The sequence below is a fragment of the Onychomys torridus genome, chromosome 9 (genome assembly GCF_903995425.1).
Source record: "Onychomys torridus chromosome 9, mOncTor1.1, whole genome shotgun sequence".
Classification (NCBI taxonomy): domain Eukaryota; kingdom Metazoa; phylum Chordata; class Mammalia; order Rodentia; family Cricetidae; genus Onychomys; species Onychomys torridus.
This window is the reverse complement of record NC_050451.1, coordinates 7595244-7610593: the sequence shown is the minus strand read 5'-3', so window position 1 is coordinate 7610593 and position 15350 is coordinate 7595244. Positions and strand designations below refer to the sequence as shown.

The 15350-nt window shown below is 43.4% G+C and overlaps 1 pseudogene; it reads left to right on the top strand.

The window, feature by feature from the left end:
* LOC118591173 overlaps positions 1-15350 on the top strand; it is a 41959-nt pseudogene that overhangs the window by 10196 nt on the left and 16413 nt on the right.

Sequence of the window (15350 nt, the reverse complement as noted above, 5' to 3'; positions counted from 1 at the left end):
TGCATTGTTGACCCTGAAGGCTTTGCTGTCCCAGTGGCAAAGGGGCCTGAGTGGGGTGCCTTCTGTCCCCCAGAGCTGCCTAGAATCCACACTCCTAGCTAGACTTTTTCATCTCCAGGCCTAGCTGGCAGCCTGGGAAGTCCACAGCTGGGCAGTGGCCTCATAAGGAGGGAGTGGAGCCTCCCTCTACCTAGCCTCTTGAAGAAGCCCAGAGCCAGGTATCCTGTAACTGCATGCCTTCCAGACTTGGTGTTAAAAAGCTTGGTACAAGCCGGGAGGAACTTGCCTGAGCACCTCTGGTAGGGTCCTCTCCGTCCGAGGAACAAGCCATCTCCAGTGCTGACAGAACCAGGCATCAGCAGGCCTGGGCCTGCCGCAGTGTGGACAATGACACGTAACTGTCATCAAGCAAGAAGTGCAACCCAGGTTGAGACAGAACCCTTGCCGTGGCAGCCGAGTTCTTGATTTGACGTGCTTATGGTACGTCCTTGCTCTCTTTTAAAAGTTGAATTTATTTTTGATTGCTACAAGAAAACATAAAACTGTGCATATCACCACGTGATGCTTGATACATACATACACTTACACTGTTTAAATCAGCTTAAATATATCTAGCTCCCCAAACATCATTTCTTAAGCCTCACAAACCCCTTTCTGTTTGAATGTGGAGCGTGTGCTTTCTTAAAGGAATAATGGGGAACTTTTCTTTCCCTTCCTTACTCCATTGTGAGCTTCTCAGGGATACTGGCTCTTAGGTTTGTTCCCCAGCACTTCGTCCTGAGGATGGCCTTAAAGGGAACACAGAGTTTTAAAAGGTCAAAGTGGGGCCTGAAGTGACTGACCAGGCCAAAGTCTCAGCCAGGAAGAAGCTGAACACTGGAAAGTAGCTGTTGCCCTAAAGATTTGCACATCTCCATTGGCATCAGGTGAGACACTCACCTGGAGAAAAGCCACGGGGACCCAAAGGGATGAAAGTCAAAACTTAAGATCTAGGAGCCTGCAAAACTCTCCTATTTAGGGCAGGGATTTAGAGCATGTTCCTGGGCCTCATCCCCCACCCAGCATTGGGTACTCCTGGGGCCTCATCCCCCACCTCAACATTGGGTTCTCCTGGGGTCTCATCTCATCCACCCTCAACATTGGGTACTCTGGGGTCTCATCCCTCCTCAGCATCAGAGTGTACTCCTGGGGGCTCATCTCATTCCCCCTCAGCACACTCCTGTGTTCTAATTCAGTTCCAGAAGCACCAAGAACTTTTGACCTTGAACCCCCGATCTGTCTGTCCCAGAATTTCCTGTGGTCACAGAAGTAAGTCCAACCTACCCACAGGCTCCCAAATCCAGTGACTCAACAGCTTCCTGAACGGCCTGTGATCATCGAGGGGCAGGAAGTGGTAGATACAGTATCTAAGCCTCCTCACCCTGGAATGGGACAATTCTGAGGGATTGTTGCACAGGATGGGGGAGGGTGATGAGCGAAGCCTCATTTACAGATTATACGGGTCATTGCTAAACAGAGGCATTTCTTGTTTTTCACAACTTGTTTTTGTTTGACAAATCACAATTGACCAGTGTCACATGTGTATCATTTACTAATGCTAGTGACCTGGACAACTAACCCAGATGTCACTACTAATCCTGCACCAGGGTCTGCTCAAGGATCAAGGAGGATAGCAGAGGCAGGCAGAAGCGCTTCCTTCTCTATGCACTCTGGCTCCCTTCGTGGCGGTCAGCTCTCTCTGGTTAGCTTTTTAGACTCCAGGTTTTCTTGCACCGCCTTTGGATGGACGACTTTTAGCTGGGGCCCAATGACCCCCACAGCTACTTCTCCATGTAGGGACCGGGAGGCGTCTCTGGACATCGTTCCTCCTCCTTGCTGTGTGCTTTGCTCACAGGTCTCTTCCACAGGCTACCACTCTGTGTTCATGGCTCCTCACAAAGGCCTTTTAAGGAACTTTCCTTCCTTCTCAGCCCTCACGACTCCCCTGAGCTGTGACTGGTTTTGCCACCTGGGATTCTGCAGCAAGGTGAGGCTGTGGATCCCTTGACTCTGGGTCTGCCATGAGCAAAGGCCTGGATGCCTAGAGCTCCTTACCTAGCGAGGGTTCTGTCTGGGCCACATCCTTCCAAGCGTTTGGCATCTTATTCGAAGCGTTGAAATGAAGGCACGTTTGCAGAATATTAGCAATGGAACCTCATGCAAAGCAGCGCAGTAGTGTAGATCAGGAAGAAATACCCTGTCAAGACTGACAGCAGCACAGTCTGGAGACGTGGCTTAGTGGTTAAGGACACTTGCTGCTCTTCCAGGGGACTGGAGTTCAGTTGCTGGTACCTATGCAGGGCAGCTCCCAAAGCCTTTAACTCAAGCTCCATGGGATCCTGCGCCCTCTTCTGGCCTCTGCAGGCACCTGCACATATGTGGCAGACACGAACATAAATACAAATTGAACAAATCTTAAAAGATCTTAAAGAGTGACATCAGCTCACATGAGTGAGAAAGAACTCAGGAGTTATGACTATTGTTTGGGGAGTTGTTTGTGAGGAGTTTCATTACCAGAGGTGTGATTTTTAAAAATCTCGTCTCCTTCTTTTCCTCCTTCTATTATTATTATTATTGGCTTAAATATTGTTCTTTCCATTCCTCTGTGACTAGCACCTACTGGCTGAAGATCTTTCCACAGGGATCAGGGCCCTGCCTGAGTAAGCCTGAAGACCTTTCATTCTAGCTTTACTGTTTTTAAATCCAAGTGCCTCCACTTCCGTCTTTCCCACGATTTCAGCAGAGCCAGAGGCAAATAAAGGAAACTACGGGAACAATGAGCGAGAGCTGTGCTTTCTGGCTGGCTCTGCCAGCCTCACAGACTCCACACTTCTCCCTGCAGCTGTGAGCGGAAGTTGAGGTCAGGTGCATACAGGACTGGAGGAGATACAGCTCTGCAGGGCAGTGCCTGGAAGGTGATGCAGTTTGTGTTTCCAAATCATCCATTCATAGAGTCAACAATTGGCCTGTTTATGAAGTGCTCACTCGCGTGTATTTATATGTGCATTTCGTGTGCCAGACATTTAGCTGTGTTTTGGCTGCTTGCAGATTCCACCCACAAGGAGCTCATAGCCAGTGGGAGATAAATTGTGTTGGGTAGAACAGTCTATGGTGTGATTAAAGCTCACTTTTGCCTACCTGTTGGAACATTCTCCTCCAGGATCTTCCTGTCTTTCAGAGTATTTCTCGGCCAGCATGGTGGCAAGCACCTTTAATCCCAGCTCTGGGAGGCAGAGGCAGGTAGAACTCTTAGTTCAAGGCCAGCAAAGAGTACATAGTGAGACCCTGTCTCAAAATGTCAATGTAAGAACAATAAAAACTTCAAAAAATGTTTCTGTACACATATCCTGAAGTTCGGATGGAGCCCTGCTCAGTTTTTATCTGTGTGACTTTGCTTGCAGAGAGAATGCCCCTTAGTGTCAGGACAGGAAGTTATGCAGTGAGTGGGTCACAGGGCACCTGCACCAAGAACAATGCAGGGCAGCGGGGAGGGCACACACTCCTCTGGCCCTGCGCTCCTCTGGTCCCCGCACCGGTGGGTGGTAGCGGCACTTGGGGGCGGTGTTCTCTTTTTCCCATCCACTGGCCCCAGGAAGCTCGATTGTACAGGCACACTTTTCTCTGGAAATTCACCCCTCCCCTCTGCAGGCCCCGGGGTGGCTATGCACCTGGTTTCTCACTGCGCTTCTTTTCTATGAACCCCGAGAGACAACTGTCCATTCTGGGGCTGTTGCTTTGATGTCAAGATTTGGAGGTTTCTTGTCATCGGAGTGAGTGAGTGGCACAGGGTTTGGGCAGGAGGCATTCAGCTGTGGGAAGGGAGAGGGAGGGCCTCGAGGAAAGGGAATATACATGTTGATGAGTGCATGAAGCCGAGACAAGAACATACCCGGTGACTTTCTTCCTTGGAGCACCCCTCTCTCTGAGGTCCTGTTTCCTGCTCCCCTCCTCCTCGTGGCCAAATGAAGAGCTGCTGGCCACTTCCCAGAGCCTTTCTCTGTCAGGTGAGAGGGACGAACAGTTGAAGGCAGGGAATGACGGCTCTGCTCTCGGAAGCAGTGGGCTACTTTAGCCTTTCACAGCAGGAAAGGCAACCCTGAGTTCCCCCGTGACCCTCTGTTGGTGCTAGGGGGTCTTGCAGCTGCCACAGCGCCGCCGCCGCCGCCAGCCTGTCTTCTCCCCTTTCAACTATTTATATCACACACTAACTGCTCCCAGCAGTAAGGGAAGACCTGGCAGTGCCCCCCAGGCAGCTTCCCAAGCCCCTTCTCTAGCTCTGCCCCCCTCCCTTCCAATCCAAGGAGCCCCTATCTGATTTCCAGTAACCACCTCCCTGCTTCACTTCAAAACTTATTATCTAAGTATGCACACCTAGGCCCTACAGTTAAGTCTTGCCTGTTTTAGAAAAATACGTATGCCTTTCAAATGCCAGCTAGTACACAGATCGTCATTTAGTGCCCCCCCCCCCCCCGTAATTTGTTAAAGACTCAAATCATTTTTAGTTTCCCAATTCTGGGTTTATTTATTTTACGTCCCGACAGCAGTTTCCTCTCCCTCCTCCTCCCAGTCCCTCCCCACAATGCCCTCACTTCCCCAGATCCACTCCTCCTCATTTCTCTTCAGAAAAGAGCAAACCTCCATGGATATGGACCAGCCATGGCACATCAAGTTGCCATAAGACTAGACACCTCCTTTCCTACTAAGTCTGGATGAGGCGGCCTAGATGGAGGAAAGGTTCCCAGAAGCAGGCAGCAGAGTCAGAGACAGCCCCTGCTCCCACTGTTAGGAGTCTCACAAGAAGACCAAGCTACATAACTGTCACATATGTTCAGAGGGCCTAGGTCAGTCCCATGCAGGCTCCTCGGTTGGTGGTTCAGCCTCTGTGAGCCCCCGTGAGCCCAGGCTAGTTGATTCTGTGGGTTTTCTTGTGGTGTCCTTGATCCTTTTGGCTCCTACAATCCCTCTCACAGGATTTCCTGAGCTCTGCCTAATGTTTGGCTGTGGGTCTCTGCATCTGTTTCCACCAGTTGCTGGGTGAAGCCTCTCTGATGACAGTTGGGCTAGGCACCAATCTATGAGTGTAGCAGAATATCATTAGTAATCACTTCATTGACTTTTATTTTATTTTGCCAGTTGTGTTTGGTTCTCTCCTAAGTTTCTGGACTGTCCATCCATCCTCTAGGCAGTGTCAGGGGTGGGCTCCCTCTCAGGGTATGGATCTCAAGCTGGACAGTCACTGGCTGGCCACTCCCACAATTTCTGCACCACCTTTACCCCAGCACATCTTGTAGGCAGGACAGACTGTAGGTCAAAGGTTTTGTGGCTGGGTTGGTGTCCCAGTCCCTCCACTGGAAGCCTTGCCTGATTCCAGGAGATGGCCTGTTCAGGCTCTGTATCCCCAAATGCTAGGAGTCAGCTAGGGTCACCTTCACAGATTCCTGGGAGTTCCGTTGCACTAGGTGTCTAGCTTGTTCCAGAGGTGCCCTCCCACTCCAGCTGTATCCCCCGTACTCTCTCCCTCCATCCTTCCCCACCTGATTGATGCCTCCTGTTCCCATTTCCATCCCCCATCCAGACCCCTCCCATGTACTATCAGCATCCATTCTATTTCCCCTTCACAGGGGATTCATGGAGCCCTCCCTGCTACTTAGCTTCTCTGGGTCTGTAGATTGTAGCATGGTTATCCTTTACATCACAGCTAATATCCACCTATCGGTGAATACATACCATGTTTGTCTTTCTGGGTTACCTTACTCGGGATGATTTTTTCTAGTTCCATCCATTTGCCAGCAAATTTCTTTTTTTTTTAATTAAAAAATACGTGTCAGGTTTATTGAAAAAATACAGCCGTAATGTAATGCCTAGAACATAGATGGTACATTCATAGAAAATTGTGTAAGTATTAGTTTACAAGAATTATGTTTCATTATGTTCTTTTTTCCAAAATTTGGTTTTATTATTTTTTTCTCCCTTCTTCATCACCCCAATACATTGTTAAAAGATTTTAAACATATATTGACTTGACAAAAATATTTTAAAATTTTGTTTCCATAGAATGTCCAATACTGAGGTCAATAGTATGATTTCTTTTATTATTAATTTAATTTTTTTATTTTATGCGTATGGGTGTTTTGTCTGCATGCATGTCTGTGTATCACTTGTATCCCTGGTGCTCATGGAGGTCAGAAGAGGTTGCTGCATCCCCTGGAACTGGAGCTGTGGGTGTTTGTGAGCCACCAGGTGGGTGCTGGACCAAACCTGGGTCCTCTGGAAAAGCAGCCAGTTCTCTTAACCTCCAAGCCGTCTCTCCAGCCTTGGACTTCTTTAATTTATTTATTTACATTTTCTTATTAAGAAAGTTTCTATTCATTTTACATACCAACCACATATCCCCCTCTCATCCTTCGGTTTGCTTCCCCCAAGTCCCCCCACCCTGGTTCACCTCCATCCCCCTTCCTAAAAGGCAAGGCCTCAAAGCCTGGTACATTCAGTTGAGACAGATCCAAGCACCTCCCGCCACATCAAGGCTGTGCAAGGTGTCTCACCATAGGTAATGGGCTCCAAAAAGCCAGCTCATGCACCAGGGATAGATCCTGATCCCACTGCCAGGGGCTCCTTAAGCAGACCAAGCTACACAACTGTCTCTCTTACTTAGAGGCCTCAGTCCAGTCCCATGGAGGCTCCACAGCTGTCTGTCTAAAGTTCCTGAGTTCCCACTAGCTTGGTTCAGTTGTATCTGAAAGTTTCCTCATCATGATCTTGATGCCCCTTGCTCATAGAATCCCTCTTCCCTCTCTTCGACTGGACTTCTGGAGCTCAGCCTTGTGCTTGGCTGTGGATCTCTGCATCTGTTTCCATCAGTTACTGGATGAAGGCTCTAGCTTCTTTGGAGCTGTGTATTGTAGTATTGTTATCCTTTGCTTTACATCTAGTTTTTATTTATGAGTGAGTACATACCATGTTTGTCTTTCTGAGTCTGGGTTACCTCACTTAGGATGATATTTTCTAGTTCCATCCATTTGCCTGCAAATTTCATGATGTTATTGTTTTTACTGCTGAGTAACACTCCATTGTGTATATGTACCATATTTTCTTTATCCATTCTTCAGTTTAGGGGCATCTGGGTTGTTTTCAAGTTCTGGCTGTTATGAATAATGCCAGCAGATTTCATGATGTCATTGTTTTTAACAGTTGAGTAATACTCCATTGTGTACATGTACTACATTTTCTTTATCCATTCCTTTGGATGAGGGACATCTAGGTTGTTTCCAGGTTCTGGCTATTACAAGTAAAGGTGCTATGAACATAGTAGTGCAACTATCTTGTGGTATGATGGAGTGTCCTTTGGGTAAATGCCCAGGATGATGTAGCTGTGTCTTGAGGTAGATTGATTCCCAATTTTCTGAGAAACTACCATATTGATTTCCAAAGTGGCTGTACAAGTTTGCACTCCCACTGGCAATGGAGGAGTGTTCCCTTGCTCCACATCCTCTCCAGCATGAGCTGTTATTTGTGTTTTTGATCTTAGCCACTCTGACAGGTGTAAGAAAGGAATGTCAGAGTCATTTTGATTTGCATTTCCAACCTGATGACTAAGGATGCTGAACATTTCTTTAAGTGATTCTTGGCCATTTGAGATTCCTCTGTTGAGAATTCTCTCTTTAGATACATAACCCATGTTTTAACTGGATTATTTGGTTTATTGACATCTAGTTTCTTGAGTTCTTTAATATATTTTGGATATTAGCCCTTTGTCAGATGTGAGGTTGGTGAACATCCTTTCCCATTCTGTAGGCTGCTGTTTTGTCCTTTTGACAGTGTCCTTTGCCTTACAGAAGCTTTTCAGTTTCATGAGGTCTCATTTATTGTCAATCCTAGTGTCTGTGCTACTGGTGTCCTGTTCAGGAAGTTGTCTCCTGTGCCAGTGCTTTCAAGGATATTCTCCACTTTCTCTTCTGTCAGGTTCAGTGTAGCTGGATTTATGTTGAGGTCTTTGATCCAGTTGGGCTTGAGTTTTGTGCAGGGTGACAGATCCATTTGCATTTTCTACATGCAGACATACAATTAAGCCAGCACCACTTGTTGAGGATGCTTTCTTTTTTCCATTGTATAACTTTGGCTTCTTTGTCAAAAATCAAGTGTCCATAGATGTGTGGATTTACTTCTGGGTATTTGATTAGATTCCGTTGATCAACCTGTTTGTCTTTCTGCCAATACCATGTGGTTTTTATTACTATTTTTCTACAGTAGAGCTTGAAATCAGGGATGGTGATGCCTCCAGAAGTTCTTTATTGTTTAGGATTGTTTTAGCTATCCTGGATTTTTTGTTTTTCCATATGAAGTTGAGTGTTATTCTTTCAAGGTCTGTGAAGACTTGTGTTGGGATTTTGATGGGAATTGCACTGAATCTGTAAATTGCTTTTGGTAAGATCGCCATTTTTACTGTGTTAACTCTACTGATCATGAGCATGGGAGCTTTTTCTATATTCTGATATCTTCTCCAATTTCTTTCTTCAAAGTCTTGAAGTTCTTGTTATACAGGTCTTTCACTTGCTTGGTTAGAGTTACCCCCAGGTATTTTATATTATTTGTGGCTATTGTGAAGGGTGCTGTTTTCTTGATTTCTTTCTCAGCCCATTTATTGTTTGTATATAGGAGGGCTACTGGTTGTTTCTTTGGGAGGGGAGTTAGTTTTGTATCCAGCCATTTCACTGAAGGCATTGATCATCTGTAGGAGTTCCCTGGTAGAATGTTTGGGGTCACCTATGTATACTATCGTATCATTTGCAAATAGTAATACTTTGACTTTTTCTTTTCTAATTTGTATCCCCTTTATCTCCTTTAGTTGTCTCATTGCTCTAGCTAAAACTTCAAGTGCTATAACTGAATAGGTATGGAGAGAGTGGACAGCCTTGTATTATCCCTGATTTTAGTGGAATTGCTTTAAGTTTCTCTCTAATTTGATGCTGTCTATAATAGATTTGCTGTGCATTGCCTTTGTTATGTTTAGGTATGTTCCCTGTGTCCCTGATTTCTCCAAGACCTTTATCATGAAGGGGTGTTAGATTTTGTCAAAGGCTTTTTTCAGCATCCAATGAGATGATCATGTGTTCTGTTTTGTTGTTGTTGTTGTTCAGTTTGTTTATATGTGGATCACACTGACAGATTTTCATTTGTTGGACCATCCCTGTATCTCTGGAATGAAGTCTAGTTCATCATGGTGGATGATCTTTTTGATGTGTTCTTGGATTTGGTTTGCCAGTGTTTTATTGAATATTTTTACATTGATGTTCATGAATAAAATTGGTCTGTAATTCCCTTTCTTTGTTGCATCTTGGTGTGGTTTGAGTATTAGGGTGACTGTGGCCTCATAAGATGAATTTGGCAACATTCCTTCTGTTTCTATTTTGTGGAATAATTTGAGGAGTATTGTACTAGCTCTTCTTTGAAAGTCTGGTAGAAATCTGTGCTAAAGCCATCTGGCCCTGGGCTTTTTTTTTGGTTGGGAGATTTTTAATGACTGCTTCTATTTCCTTAGGGGTTATAAGTCTATTTAAATTGTTTATCTGATCTTGATTTAATTTTGGTAAGTGGTATCTATCATGAAAATTGTACATTTCTTTTAGATTTTCCAATTTTGCGGAGTACAGGTTTAAGTATGACCTAATGATTTTCAGGATTTCCTCAGTGTCTGTTATGGCTCCCTTTTCATTTCTGGTTTTGCTAATTTGGATATTCTTTCTCTGCCTTTTGGTTTGTTTGGATAAAGGCTTGTCTATCTTGTTGATTTTCTCAAAGAACCAACTCTTTATTTCATTAATTATTTGTACTGTTCTCTTTGTTTCCATTTTATTGATTTCAGCCTTCAGTTTGATTATTTTCTGCCATCTATTCCTCTTGGATATATCTGTTTCTTTTTGTTCTAGAGCTTTCAGGTGGGTGTGCTCTTAAGTTGCTAGTGTGAGATCTCTCCATTTTTTATGTAGGCACTTAGTGCTATGAACTTTCCTCTTATCACCACTTTCATTGTGTCCGGTTAAGTTTGGGTATGTTGTACATTCATTTTCACTGAATTCTAGGAAGTCTTTAATTTCTTCCTTTACCCAGTGGTAACTCAGTAGAGAGTTGTTCAGTTTCCACGAGTTTGTAGGTTTTCTGTTGTTGTTGATATCCAGCTTTAATCCACAGTGGTCTGATAAGATACAGGGAGTTATTTCAATTTTCTTGTATCTGTTGAGACTTACTTTGTGACCAAGTATATGGTCAGTTTTGGAGAAGGTTCTATGAGGTGCTGAGAAGATATATTCTTTTGTGTTCTGGTGAAATGTTCTGTAGATATCTGTTAGGTCCATTTGTGTCATAATGTCTGTTAGTTCCATTATTTCTGTTTAGTTTTTGACAGATGACCTGTCCATGGGTGAGTGTTGGGTAATAAAATCTCCCACTATTAATGTGTGAGGTTCAATGTTTGACTTAAGTTTTAGTAATGTTACTTTTACAAATGTGGGTACGCTTGCACTTGGGACATAGATGTTCAGAACTGAGACATCATCTTGGTAGATTTTTCCATTGATGAGTATTAAGTGTCCTTCCCCATCTCTTGATTAATTTTGGTTGGGAGTCTATTTTGTTAGATATTAGAATGGCTACACCAGCTTTCTTCTTGGGTCCATTTGCTTGGAAAATCTTTTTCCAACCCCTTACTCTGAGGTAATATCTATCCTTGATGTTAAGGAGTGTTTCTTGGATGCAGCAAAATGTATACTGTTTTCAAATCCATTCTGCTAGCCTGTGTCTTTTTATTGGGTAATTGACTCTATTAATATTGAGAGGTATTAATGACTAATGATTGTTAATTCCTATTATTTTGATGATGATGATGATGTTGGTGGTGGTAGTGTGTGTGTGTGTGTGTGTGTGTGTGTGTGTGTGTGTGTGTGTGTTTCCCTTCTTTTGGTTTTGCTGGTATGAAATTTTTTATTTCCTGTGTTTTCTTGGATATAGTTAACCTCCTTGGATTGGAGTTTTCCTTCTAGTATCTTCTGTAGGGCTGGATTTGTGGATAGATATTGTTTAAATTTGGTTTTGTCATGGAATATCTTGGTTTTTCCATCTATGGTGATTGAAAGTTTTGCTGGTTATAGTACTCTAGGCTGAAATCTGTTGTCTCTTTGAGTATACAAGACATCTGTTCAGTCCCTTCTGGCTTTTGGAGTCTCTGTTGAGAAGTTGAGTGTAATTCTATTATATGTCTGCCTTTATATGTTACTTGGCTTTTTTCTCTTGCAGCTTTTAATAGTCTTTCTTTCTTCTGTACATGCAGTGTTTTGATTAGTATGTAGCAGGGTGACTTTCTTTCCTGATCCAATCTAATTTGGTGTTCTGTAAGTTTCTTGTATATTTATACGCATCTCTTTCTTTAGGTTAGGGCAATTTTCTTCTATAATTTTGCTGGAAATATTTTCTGTGCCTTTGATCTGGGAATCATCTCTCTTTTCTATTCTTATTATTTTTAGGTTTGGTCTTTTCATACTGTCCCAGATTTCCTGGATGTTTCATTTCAGGAACTTTTTAGATTTAACATTTCCTTTGACCAATATATCAATTTCTTCTATCATGTCTTCTATGCTTGAGAGCCTCTCTTTCATCTCTTGTATTCTGTTGGTGATGCTTGCATCTGTAGTTCCTGTTCACTTACCTGTTTTTTCCGTCTCCAGGACTCCCTCAGTTTGTGTTTTCCTTATTGCTTCTATTTCCATTTTCAGGTCTTGAACAGTTTTATTCATTTCCTTCACCTGTTTGTTTGCGTTTTCCTGGGATCTGTAAGGGATTTATTCATCTCCTCTTTAAGGGTCTCTATCATCTTCACAAATTGGATTTAAGGTCATTTTCTTGTGCTTCAGCTGTGTTGAAATATCAGGGCCTGCTGTAGTGGGAGCGCTGGGCTCCAATGGTGCCATATTGTCCTGGCTGTTGTTGGTTCTGTTCTTAAGCTGGCCTCTAGGCATTTGAGTTTGGGCTTATTATAGGTTTAGTGCTGATTTCTGAGTTTTTCTTTGTTAAATGGATATTTCCTTTCTTGTCTTCTGGCCTGAGTAGCCTAGGGTTCTGGTGATCAGCCAATCTTCAGGTCCAGTATGGTATCTCCATGAGGTTTTTGAAGCCTGCATGACCTTTGGGGTTTTGGGTACTACTGTTGCCTCTGGGGTTCCAAGTACCTGTGTGGCCTCTAGGGTTCTGGGTACCTGCTTGGTGTTCCTATTACAGCACGGCCTCTGATAAAGCAGAAGTCTTCTGCTGAAGTTGTGAACCAGGATATGGAGCCCAGGGGGTGCTGTTGGGAGCTGTTGTATAGGCTTTAGGGAGTGTTAACAGGCTGTGGGTCATGTTTGGGGTGTTAGCTAGGGTCCCTAGCACCAGCATGGCCTTTGGTATAGCACAAGTCTTCTACAGGAGTTGCGGGCCAGATTATGGAGCCTGGGGGTGGGTGCAGTTTGGGGCTGTTGGGCTGGCTTTAAGGAGTGTTAATGTGCAGTGGACGGTGACTTACCTGGGGTCCCTGGAATGGGCCTGGCCTTCAGTAAAACAGCAGGAGTTTTGGGCTGGAATATGGAGTCCAGGGAGGGGGTCCAAAGTTTGGGTTTTGCTGATTGCATTCTCAAGAGGCTCGACATGACTGTCTGCTGCATTTCCTATAAACTTTAGCTGGATCTAGAGGGTCATCCATACTATATTACAGGTCAGCATTAGTACTTGATTCCCCTTTGCACCTGGACATTATTCCATTATACATCACATTTAGTTTATCTATTTGGTAAACCATAAGGAGGTGTTTCCACCTTAGGTCCATTATACCCAGCACTGCTATAGACAGATGTGGACATATATTTGTTTGAAGTATTTATTAATTCTTTTGTATATAAACCTAGGGGTGGAATTGTGGGATCAAGTGGTAATTTTACATTTGACTTTGTAAGAAATCATCAAAGTGTTTCCTACAACTATCCTATCCATAATATGTGAGGGCTCTGCTTTCTCTGTATGTTCGCCAACATTGTTAGCTTCCAGGGATTGACTCTCTTCATCTTGGGGCATATGACATGATGCATCTTTGTGATCTTAATCACCAATGACCTTGCCTATCTTTGTACGTACTTATTGGCATTTATAGATTTTTATTTGGAGAAATGAATATAAGATTCCTTTATAGAGACTTTAATTAGAGTGTTTGTATCATTGAATTGTAAGAATCCTGTGTATTTTGGACATCAGCACACTGATTTGAAAATAATTTTTTCCTCCATTTTGTAGGTAGTCTTTTCACTTTCTTGATATTTCCCATTTAATTTTTTTGCTTTATGTGTTGATCCAGTTCTGTACGCTAGCATATGCAGTGGTGGTTCCCTCCTGGCATTTTTATACACACATGGCATTGAACTCTGTTCCCATTTGTTCCCAGCCTCCACTGCCCTCCATTATTTAAAATTTTTTTCTTTCTTATTTTTGAGACAGGGTTTCTCCATGTAGCTCTGGATGTCCTAAACTCTCTCTGTAGACCAGGCTTGCCTCAAACTCATAGATATCTGACACCTCTGCCTCCTGGGTGCTGGGAATACAGGCGTGTGCCACCACCACCACCACCACCAGGCTATTAAAAGAATATTTAATTCACTTCCATCCTGAGATTTCCTTGATGTAAAAAGGGTTATTGTTTTAGTTTGCACTTTTGGTGTCCTAGCATTTATTGCTGAATCCAAGGTCTTGAAGATAAATCTCCATGCTCTGGTCTAAGAGTTTTATGATTTTAGCCCTTGCCTTTATGTTGCTGACCCACTTGGATTAATTTGGGGACGTCATACGTGCCCCCAGCACAGTTATTTCTCCACTGAATGCTCTTTGTACCTAGGTGAAGACCATTTTTGACATGTTCTGATAAAAGAAAATATGAAGTAGAAATTTCTCCAGAGCAGTTCTCTGGCCTCAACAGAGGCAGAGACATTGGCTGAGGTAACAGGGCATGCCTCAAGAGTTGCAGGCTGGTATCATTCCCACCCCCTTGTAACCATTGCTTTTTACATGTTGATGCTTATACACAAGCCACATACCAGATAATGGGTCAGAGCTTTTTCTTTTTTTAAACTAATTTTTTTCCCATGTATTTTACACCCAGATGGCAGTTTCCCCTCCAGATCAGAGCTCTGTAAGACTTATGATTCCTTGTTTCATAGGAGACAAAAATGCACAGACTGGCCAGATACACTGTACACTTGTTTCCAATCTATACATTCCCCAAAGCACTCAGGATATGAGAGAGCAGGAATTCAGGACATATTGTTCCTCATACCAGCATGGAGCAAGTGTGCCTTGAACCAGGAGTAGCAATGCAAAGGTCCAATGCCAGGAAAATTCCCAGGCAGGAGGATTCCCAGCCTTACAAGGCTGGACTCAGCAGTCAGGATCCACATTGGCCCAGTGTTTATCAAGATGCCAGTCAGATGTCAGCAGCCACTGGGCCTCTCCTACAGTGTTTGGAGGATAGACTGGGGCCCAAGCAGCAACAGTGTCAGGAGATGCAATATGAAAGGCAGGTAGAGAGGAACTTGCTTCCCTAGAATAAAGCACGAGAAAAGAATGCAGGCAGACGAAAACTCCCAACATGAAACCCATTAAAGCTAAATCAGTTTTGAAGAAGATAAAGTTGGAGCGTTCACATTACCTAATGTCATGATTTATCACAAAGCTGCAGTAATCAGGTATATGCTGCAGGCAGAAGGACAGACACATAGATCAAGGAAGAGAAAGGAGAACCTAGAAACAGACCCGCAACAATATTCCTGGCTAATTTTGACAAAGTACAAAAGCAATTCAATGAAGAAAGAACAATCTTTTCAGCAAGTCATATGATGCAACTGAACCTCCACAGGCCAAAAAACGAGGGATCTCAACCCAAATCTTACAAGTGCCTCAGAATGTATCATGGATTTAAATGTAGGCTATAAAACCTTTGACCAAAAAAAATCATATGAGAAAAATCTTTAGGAGACGATTCCTAGACTTCAACCCCAAAGCATAATCCACAAGGAAAAAAAGTAGATATATTGGAATTTATTAAAGTTAATTTTCTTACTGTGTAGAAACTTCAGAGAGACAAGAAATTATTTGAAAACTATGTAGTATCAGATGGATATGAAAAACACAACATACCCCTAACCCAACAATAAAAATCCAATTAGAGAAGACACAAATAGACTGTTCTAGTTTCAGTCTGATGCTATAATAAAACACTTTGATCAACAGCAACTAGAGGAGGA